This window comes from Agelaius tricolor, unplaced genomic scaffold (genome assembly GCF_023055355.1).
Source record: "Agelaius tricolor isolate 1412-34295 unplaced genomic scaffold, bAgeTri1.0.p SCAF_53, whole genome shotgun sequence".
Lineage (NCBI taxonomy): Eukaryota > Metazoa > Chordata > Aves > Passeriformes > Icteridae > Agelaius > Agelaius tricolor.
This window is the reverse complement of record NW_027269313.1, coordinates 1,828,783-1,838,003: the sequence shown is the minus strand read 5'-3', so window position 1 is coordinate 1,838,003 and position 9,221 is coordinate 1,828,783. Positions and strand designations below refer to the sequence as shown.

The 9,221-nt window shown below is 42.9% G+C and overlaps 1 long non-coding RNA gene across 1 annotated transcript in view; it reads left to right on the top strand.

The window, feature by feature from the left end:
• The first annotated feature begins 1,508 nt into the window (after positions 1-1,508).
• The window catches only part of LOC139604584 (uncharacterized), a 186,257-nt gene continuing 178,544 nt past the window's right edge, over positions 1,509-9,221 (top strand). The window contains exon 1 of the long non-coding RNA XR_011684013.1: positions 1,509-1,780. This is a non-coding gene — a long non-coding RNA (uncharacterized lncRNA). The remainder of the gene's footprint in view (positions 1,781-9,221) is intronic.

Genomic DNA, 9,221 nt, shown 5'->3' with positions numbered 1-9,221 from the left:
AATCCGACCCCTCCTATCCCAGGCCAGGATCCTCCCAATAGATCCTGTCACAAAGCAGGGAGGGTGATTTTTCCTGTGTGCTCGTTCCAGAGGCACATTTCAATACTCCATGACTCCACTCCCACGCCTACCTCAGCATTTTCACCGCCAAGTTCAGAATTACGGTTTGTGCAGTGCAGTTTTTCCAGCCAGGATTTGCCTACATGCTCAGAATCCCACTTCTCTGCACGTATTAAGACCACAATTAAATCTCCTTTCATTTTAGAACTCATTTCATTTTAAAACTCAGAATAACTAAAGGATTTAAACTGGGCCCATAAATACACAACACAAAAGAAGACTGCAATGCATTCAAAGTCATCATTTATAAACCCAGATATTTCTGATGTTCATCTGACAAGCTTAAATGAATTAAGCTTTCCATGCAGTCAAGGACAATCAAGATGTAAGATTTTTTTATTTTCCAGCATTTTATAATTATACATAACATAACTCTAGGGTGGTGGGCAGGGGAACAGCTACAAAAGCAAAGTGGAAAAATGTAACATTTTTACTACTGAAGGCAGGTTAGGGTTTGACACCTAGCAGGGAATCGCATTTTCCTTGCAGTGAGTTTTGAAAGTCCTGAAAGATTTCTGAGTTCAGTGACATCAAGATTCTGAAACCCCACAGCTCACTCTGGCCTGTTTAAGGAGCTAGATGCATTCATGGCAATCTTAGTCTACTCATGTGAATTACATTTCCTACAATTTTGTAGCTTTAATACATTTACCAACAAAACCCCTTCCTCTACAACCACTGTCAGAGAACACTGCCAAGGAACTGACAGAGAAGACAATGTCCTGAGCCATACACTGCTCCTTTTGTCCTTTTTCAAGGACAAACATCACTCGACAGAGCATGGCATACTTTTTCAACACTGAGTTTTGATGCAGCATTAAACTCTCTGAAGGTAGCTTCTACAAAACACTGTGCACAACAGAAGGCAATACCCTTCCAGAGCCTCCTCAAACTAACTCAGCCACTCACTGTTAGGCAGAACTCAGAGCTGACCCTGCTGCCCCTGGCAACTTAAAAAAGAAAACCCTATCTAAAAGTAGGCTTCTTCACAGCCTATATCCTGCCCTACCTTTGCAAGAATCAGCTTTGAATAAAAACTGGCTTCTTTTGAGAAGGACATTAGGTCCTGTCCACAGCTCCTGTCCTGTCCACAAGCTCCTGTTTTCACTCCCACTGTGTACTGATAACTTGGGTTAGGTGTTTCCCATGACAAACAGGCACAACACCTTCCATCAAAGCCCCAAACCAGCATCACACACCAAGTGTAACTTCATAATTCTGTAACTTCATGACTTCTGTAATCTTCAGAACTATTCTGCAGTATTTAGCTGTTTGGGGGATTTTTTTCTCCCTTAAACCAGAAAAACTCCAACCCACCACACACTTTGCAGCAAAACACTTTCAGCCAGCATCTCATGGAACTTTCCATCTATTACTACATCATACCTGAAAAGCCATTGCTGCTTCAGCTTTTTCTTTAAAAAGGAATTCTAGCTCAGCAAGGTGTACTCTGTGGATGTTATCCCTCTCCACTGCAAATCTTTGTTGCTCCTCTTGAAACTGCCACTGATCACTTTGAACTATTTTCTCAGACTCTGATGCTTTCTGCTGATGTTTGTCATTCATCACTGTTGTTTACAAAAAAAAAAAAAAAAAAAAAAAAAAAAAAAAAAAAAAAAAGAGAAAAAGAAAAAAATAGGCTTGTCCAGAAAAAAAAAAGGTATAATGAACATAAGAAACACTGGAAAGTTAACACTTCCAGTTTCACTACAGAGAAACAATCACATTTTGTGTTCCTGTAGCATCTTTCACACAAGGACATAGAATTGCTTTGGAGATTTCTCAAAAGCATTGAAAAAATTAGATTTCAAAAACTTAGATTTCAAATTTAAGCTCTTCTCCCTTTGGAAAGGAATAAAAATTCAACTCTTTCAAGTGAGGCCTCTATAGCATAGGGAACTTAATAACTTAATTACATTTTCCTGTAACACTTGGCTAGCTTATTGCCAAATATATTTATGAGATATTTCAGTCTGTATCAATTAATTTCAAGCTCAGTTTAAGTAACAATAGAGACAGCCACCTGCCACATGAAAATGATTCTAGGAGAACCTTAGGCAGGTTGGGCTAATGAGCAAAGGCTTAGCTTTTCTGGGGAAATTTACTGCTGCTCAAGAGATTTAAATCTTCAGCCCAATGGCTGCCCCAAGATAGGGAAATACTGGATCTACTTCCCTGTGAAAGCTTAAATGCCAAGGAAGAGTTCTTTTCTAAAAGCAGTTTCACTAGGAACTTTGCTTCATTTCACAAACTCAGTCAAAATATTTTGTAGTATTTTTTTATGTTACTGAGTACAACTAGCTATGTTGGCATTTATGTGATCACCACTTCCTAAGAGATTTTTACTTCAAATTCATCCTACTCTTCTGCAATTTCTTCCTAGATGGAGAAGGGTGAGAAAACCAGAAGAGACATGTTGGGAAATCACAGAGAATTTGTGGACACAATGATGGAATAGACCTGTCAGATGTCAGGAAGCCAAACCTCAAGAAGAGCAGCAGAAAAATATCTTGGAGAAAATACTAATGAAAGGGCACAAGTGAGGTGCTCTGTCCAAGAAGTTAAGTTGAGGTTGTATCAAAAACACCACATGAGGTGAGCAAGGCTCCAAGGGATAGGGAAGAAGAAGCAGTAAGTTAAAAACTGAAAAAGAAATGAGAAGAACACTACAACTATTTGGCTTCTTTGGCATTTGTCACAATAAAAACAAAACCAGGGAAAAACAAAACAACAAAGAATAAAACAAATAAAAAAAGCCAACCAAAAAAAGCCAGTTTGAGAAACTTAAACCAACCAAGATTTCTGTAATCTGTGTGTTCTCCAATTGAATGAAAGTGCAGAATTCTTGTTATCTTTTTTTAAAAATCTGGCAGTTTAAATGCACTTTCAAGTTTCAGAGTCTCCTTCCATCCTTGTAAGCTGACAAACTCCAGGAGTCCTCCAGTCTTTTCAGTGAACACCAAAGATTCACAAATACATTTCCTGTACTGAATTTAAACAGTATTATATTTACTTAGGTAACAAAAAAAAAAAAAAAGAAAAAAATCTCCCCAGCTTTTAAGAGTGAGAAATCTCTCTCTGTTTGAGAAGGATTAAGAAAATTTGAGTTTGTGAATGCAAAACTACTAGGGGAAAAATATGTAGGTAAAACCCTTCCACATACTACTGTTATAACCCATGTTATTTGTATAAAAACAAAACCAAAGATGACATGAAGAGGCTAGATATGAGCAACAAAAAGCCAGAAATATCTGAAAAGGTGAAAGAGAAAAGCAGCATGATGAGAACTCCTGGGGGAAAAGAAAAAGTTTTTGGAAAGGGCGTAAACACATAAACAGGATTTGATTTTATTTTTTTCCCCCCTGAAAATAAAAAGGAAGAATGGCTGGATATAGTGATAAGCAGGAAGTGGAGAGGGACTTCTTAATTACAATTCTCTCCCCACTGAAGGAAGGAATAACAGAAGGTAAGGAGCAAGAGAAAAAAAAAAAAAAAGGTATTGATAGGTTTAGCAGGTTATATTTAATTGGTACGAGACAGCAAGGGTTTTGCAAACTCTTATGAGCTTATAGAAGCAGATGAGTAAGACATGGGCAAATAAGAAAATAAGAGACTTTCAAAAAACACTGTCACTGTAAAACCTTGTGCAATCTCTGCTTTTTTAATGACTTGGGACTGATGTATCCCCTGGCCTGTGTTTTTTTTTTTTTTTTTGAAGATTACGTTGAAGCTCCATAACTTTGGTTTTTGCATCACACAGTTCATGCTCTGCAGAATACAGCTGTAAATTAGCTTCTTTTCTAGCAAATGTCATTTCAATCTCCAGATGTTGACAAAGAACTTCTCCTTTCTCAAGTTCCAACCTTAATTGCATTATTTCTTTTTCCTAGCGAGACATCTAGAAAATAAGTATTTCAGAAATTGCATTCATAGCTGCCATCTTATCCCATCTGATTTTGAAATACAGTCTTGAAACCATCCATTTTAGATACTTTTATTTTTGTTATGCAAACTGATCCTGTTCCTAGATCATTTTCATGTACCTTAAATGTATCCCTCTGTTTTTCCAAACATGCTCTGCTTTAAGAAAATAAAAGCTACAATTATATTCCACAGGCAATTTTATGGTAGCTGTTTTTAGCAACCAGAAAAGCAGTTGAGTTGGGATACTAGATTAACAGACACCTAGGAACTCACTGTGTAAACACAAACTTCAGTCCAATGATGTTCAGCAGTCAAGCAGAATGCTATTAAACACAACAAACAAAACAAAGAAACGGAAGAAAGTGTTTTTACGAGGCTCTTGGCCACCAAAGGACAGTTTGAGCAATGGGATTATTTCCCAAATGACTGTGTCAGGAACTGGAGTCGTGTCCCCAGGCCCTGCCATATTTGATCCATGTTTGAGCAGGTTGACAAGACAATGAAGAAAAGTGTCTTGTATAACAGGCGACCCTTGAAAGAGAAACAATCTATTGGTCAATCAGTGAGCAGTCAAGCTTTGAAAGGGGAACAGTGCATCATGGAGCCCTTGGTGGCAGGGAGTCATGGAGTCATCCTGAGCCATCATCTCACAGTCAGCCATGTGTGAGCTGATGCTGTAACTGGGAAAATGGCACTCCTGAGCAGGAGATACAAGGCCTGGTTCTGAGCTGGAAGGGTGAGAAGGATGAGATGCACACTGTTTTGATCCAGGGAATGTCCTGGAAGTGCACTGCCTACCTGCCCCTGCTGCCGAGCACCACGCTCCATATCTCCTTCTTCTGCTCAGTGGATTTTTGGGAATCCAGGGGTCGGTATGTATTATTTGCTACTGCAACTAATGGAATAAATTTGCTTTGCAAGCCCAGTTGTGTCTTAGGTTCTTTTGTGCATGGGACTCCTCCTGAATCTGTGGCAGTGATCACCAGGGACCTACAGGACACTCCTACCCTGATGCCAATAAATTCTCAGAAGTGATTGAAATATGTCAATAAATCTGGGGTAATGTTTAGCCTGTGAGTTTCAGCAAAGTATTGAACATGTCTTAGTTCCATGCATAAAAATTGGCAGGTGAGATTGCTGGCTGTGCAGGCCTTAGGGAAGTGATTCCCTGTGCACCCAGCACTGAAATAAAGTGATGCCTCCTTTCTAACCCTCAGCTGGCAGCAGGGATCAGGCCCCGCTTGGAAACTTTCATTTTGGCAACTTCTGTTAGCAGGTAGGGAAGGTCAAAATGAAAGCTTTTCCAGCTGTTTTCCTCTGGTTGACCTTTTCAGGCACCAAAGCTCTGTGCCATGCATGGCCTGGGTGTGTGCAGAGCAATGCAGCCCCCACAAAGCCCTTGGTTTCCCCACGAGTTGCCAGGTTGACTGCTTCCCAAGGGGAAGAAAGGCAGAGATGTACATCCACAGGACTCCTGGCCATGTCCAATAAATGTGCAAATATGTGGGGGGATATGTTAGGAATGATTTCAGCTGTGATGCCAACAGTGCCTTCTCTCCTGGTTCTGTGCATTATAGGTGAGTAATGTAATAGTTGGCTCTCACAGTTAAGAGATAGCTATTATGTGGATAGATATTATGTTCAAATGGAAAGTGCTGTTATTGTAATATGTCCTCCCATAGTCCTCTTTCTTATCCCCCTTGTAATCGCCTGGGTAGTCAGGACATTTGGGGAGGAGGGCTGGCTTGTGACCAGCAGGAGGGGTGGAACAACCCCTGACCTCCAATCAAGATGTAAGAAAGTAATCTCCACCAATGGACAGCAGAGAAAGAGTTGACTGAAAAAACATTGGGAGGGGCTAAGGGTATAGAAAGCAGAGCATCCCTTTTGTAGATGAGCATGTGGCTGCTAATCATGGAGACTCCCAGTGCTGCCATCTTTCCTTATTCAGTCCTTTCTAAAGGTTTAATAAACCTTTAAAAAGTTAAAAGAAGGGTTGTTTCTCAGATGGGCAATGCTTTGAGCCATTTTCTTGGTGTGATTTCCTTTGCTTGGGTCCCATTTGAGTGCTCAGTTGGGGTACAGGCTGTAGGTGCTTGGGGCACTCTTGGAGTTCCTCTTGGATCCCTTGAACAACAGGCTTTGGCCCACAAGGGGAATTTGTGCTACTTTGTGACAGAGGAGAACTTCCCAGGCTCTTTTGTGTTTGCTGTAGGGAAGGTTGGTTAGTGCTTGGCAAAAACTCACAGAGCAACATGGAGCGTTTGCTTTGTGATGTCAGGGCATGGTTGCCACATTGTCGTGGTGACATCAGAAGGGTGCCTTGGTGCACGGAAGGCCTGAGTGTCAGAGCAGCCCTAGCGCTTGCTCAGTTCAGGAGAATCCTCCTGGGCAAGGCTTTTGTTAGTGGGCTCTTGCACACTGACAGGAGCCTCGTTTTTTGGAGTGGGTGCGCGCAGCCTGCAGACTTGCAGGGCACGATTACAATGATTGAGCGACTGGCACCTGTCCTTTTCACCACATATGGCGTTACTTATGGTGCCTATTTCCATACACACTTTGCACGTAAGTAGATGTTTCCTCTTCTGCTTAGGTTAGGGTGTAACCTAACCTGGCTTTTGTATGTCTTCCTGCTCTTTCTTAGTGACTGAGTTTCTGCTTTTGAAACAGAAAGAGCATTAGGATGCCACTGCTTTGGTCAAGCTCCTGTCAAGGTGTTCAGCTAAAAAGGGGGTGTCTGTAGCCACAGGGGCAGCATTTGCAAGGCAACCTGCAGGGCTTCTGTTCCCTCCACGGGAGAGTTGTGGCAGCAGAGTCTGTCATTTGCTCAGTTTGCTGGGACAAGCAAGACACCTTGGAAAATGTAGACTGGCAGACCTTCAGGGAATGCCTTCTAAAAACTCTGCAGTTGTTCCCAGAATTCAGGGAAAGCTTCTTTCTTCCAAAATTTTGTCATGAAGGGATTTGACTGTCTAACTTGATCCTTTAGTGAGTGCTAAAATAGAGATTCCCTTTGCAATGAAATGCAAACTCCAAAGCACTGAGTGTCTGCTCCAGAACCCTGGAGTTACTGTTGTGCTGTTTCACAACAGAACTGCTGCAGCTCAGGGGGATTTTGGGGAAGCTTTTCTGGGCAACAGTTTCCAGCAAGTTAACGAGAATTGGTGCATGCAACTGACTTTAAAAAAAAAAAGGACCCGAGGGAGAGATTAAAAAAGCTGCTTTTTGTGTTTGGAAGAAGAGGAACAGCAAGTGTTCAAGAATAATTTGAATTTTCTTCATCATGTTTGTAGTCATTTACTGACAAAGCAGGCCAAAGTGTAGGCACAAGCAAAAATATTGTCCTGATCTCTTGCTGGCTGTGTGAATGAAACGTGTCTCCTGGAGGGATGTTGGGAAATCATCTGTGTTTGGGTTGACTTGTTCTGTGGGTTTCACAAGCCCAAGCAGTTTTCTCAAAGCATGTGGTTCATTTTCCATTGCACACTACATAAATACCTGAAGCGTGTATTCAGTGGAGTTGATCCTGAGGTGAGTGAGATTTCATGTTCGTGGTGTTGAGAAATTATGGACCCAGCTGTCAGCTTGGCCAGTAGCAGTAGAGTGTAGAGGGAGGCCAAAAGAAAATCCATTTTCATGCCTGCAACAAAAATAACATGGGCCTAAAGTGGATAGTTCCTACTTTCCATCTCAGAGCCCTGAAGAAATATAAACTCAGTTTGACAGAATGTCACTTCCTGACAGCACTTAGAGGGGAATACTGAACTAAGAGACATTTCCTATACAGTAGAATTAGCCGATTTCAAATTAGTCAGAGAGACTGAGAATTCTACTCTGAGAAATTTAATGCTGTCTCCTTAGAAGATGCAGCTGTAGAAAAACAAGGACATCTTGTAATGGTGCCTGGTGTATTTGAAGTAATTTAGGAAATTTTGTGGCTGGGGAGCTGCGTGGGCCAAAAGGAGCCAGGGTTGCTGGCGGCCTTGATCAGCTGAAGATGAGGCAGCGTGTGGCCAGGTGGCCAAGAAGGCCCAGGGCATGGTGGCCTGTGTCAGCAGCAGTGGGGCAGCAGGAGCAGGGCAGTGAGCGTGGCCCTGTGCTGGGCAGCGCTGGGGCCACAGCTGCAGTGCTGGGTGCACTTGTGGGCCCCTGGGCAGCAGAAAGTCCTTGAGGGGCTGCAGCGTGTGCACAGAAGGACAGGGGAGCTGGGCAAGGCGTTGCAGCACAAGGCCAGTGAGGAGGTGCTGAGGGAGCTTTAGCCTGGACAATGGGAGGCTCTTGAGGGACCTTCAGGCAAACTTCCATCATTCCCTGCATGACAGTGCTCAGCACAAGGGCTGGTTCACGCCAAAAATCCACTAACTACATCCAAGGGCTTTAGACACTGGAGTGGGTGACACTTCCATCTTGTGGTTTGTTGGCTCATTGTTTTGCTAGCATGAGAAGGCCTGTTCATTCTCCTCTTTCTCCAGTAAGCAATGATGCTTCTGTACAATGTTTCCTGCCCTTTTGCAGCCCTGGATGGGATTGTGGTCCAGTTTGAGTTTTCTACGTCTGCAGCAGCAGTAGCAAAGGCGTTGCTGTCGCTTTCCTAGTTTTCCATTTCAGTGCTTTCAAGCTCTAAAAGCTCCATTTGTCTGAGGCAACCTTGCTTCTGATGGCAGCCATGGAGGAAAATCAACTTCATATCCATCTAGAGTGGTGTTGAATTGGCCCATGATAATTTGGTGGCTGTGATTTAGAACCCCTCTGTCACTCTGAAATGTCATGATTTTTTCCTTAGAAGATGTTGTGGTAGATCTGAAAAGAAATGAGGTTCTACATGATAGGAAATGGCCTGTGCCTCATGCTCCTCTCTTGCCACAGATGACAGAAGCAAGAGCCGCCTCTCCCCTGGCCCCCGCTGCTCCTGGAGAAGAAGCCAAAGAGGAGCAAACTGAGGTGGATGAGCGCCAGCCTCCATCAGTGGTCAGACCACCATATTCTCAACGTGTAAGTGCCAGTTGTGTGTGGTGCTGTCTTTAGTGCAAGGCAGAGCTGCAAGATTTGGAGCAGCCAGCACTTTGCTGTTGCTGGCTGAGGATGCTGGGTGCTGGAGTCCTGCCAGGAGCTGGGGATTTCCTCCAGGCAGAGACCGCAGAACTTGGCCTTTGAGCTGTCATGTTGAGGCAGCAAAG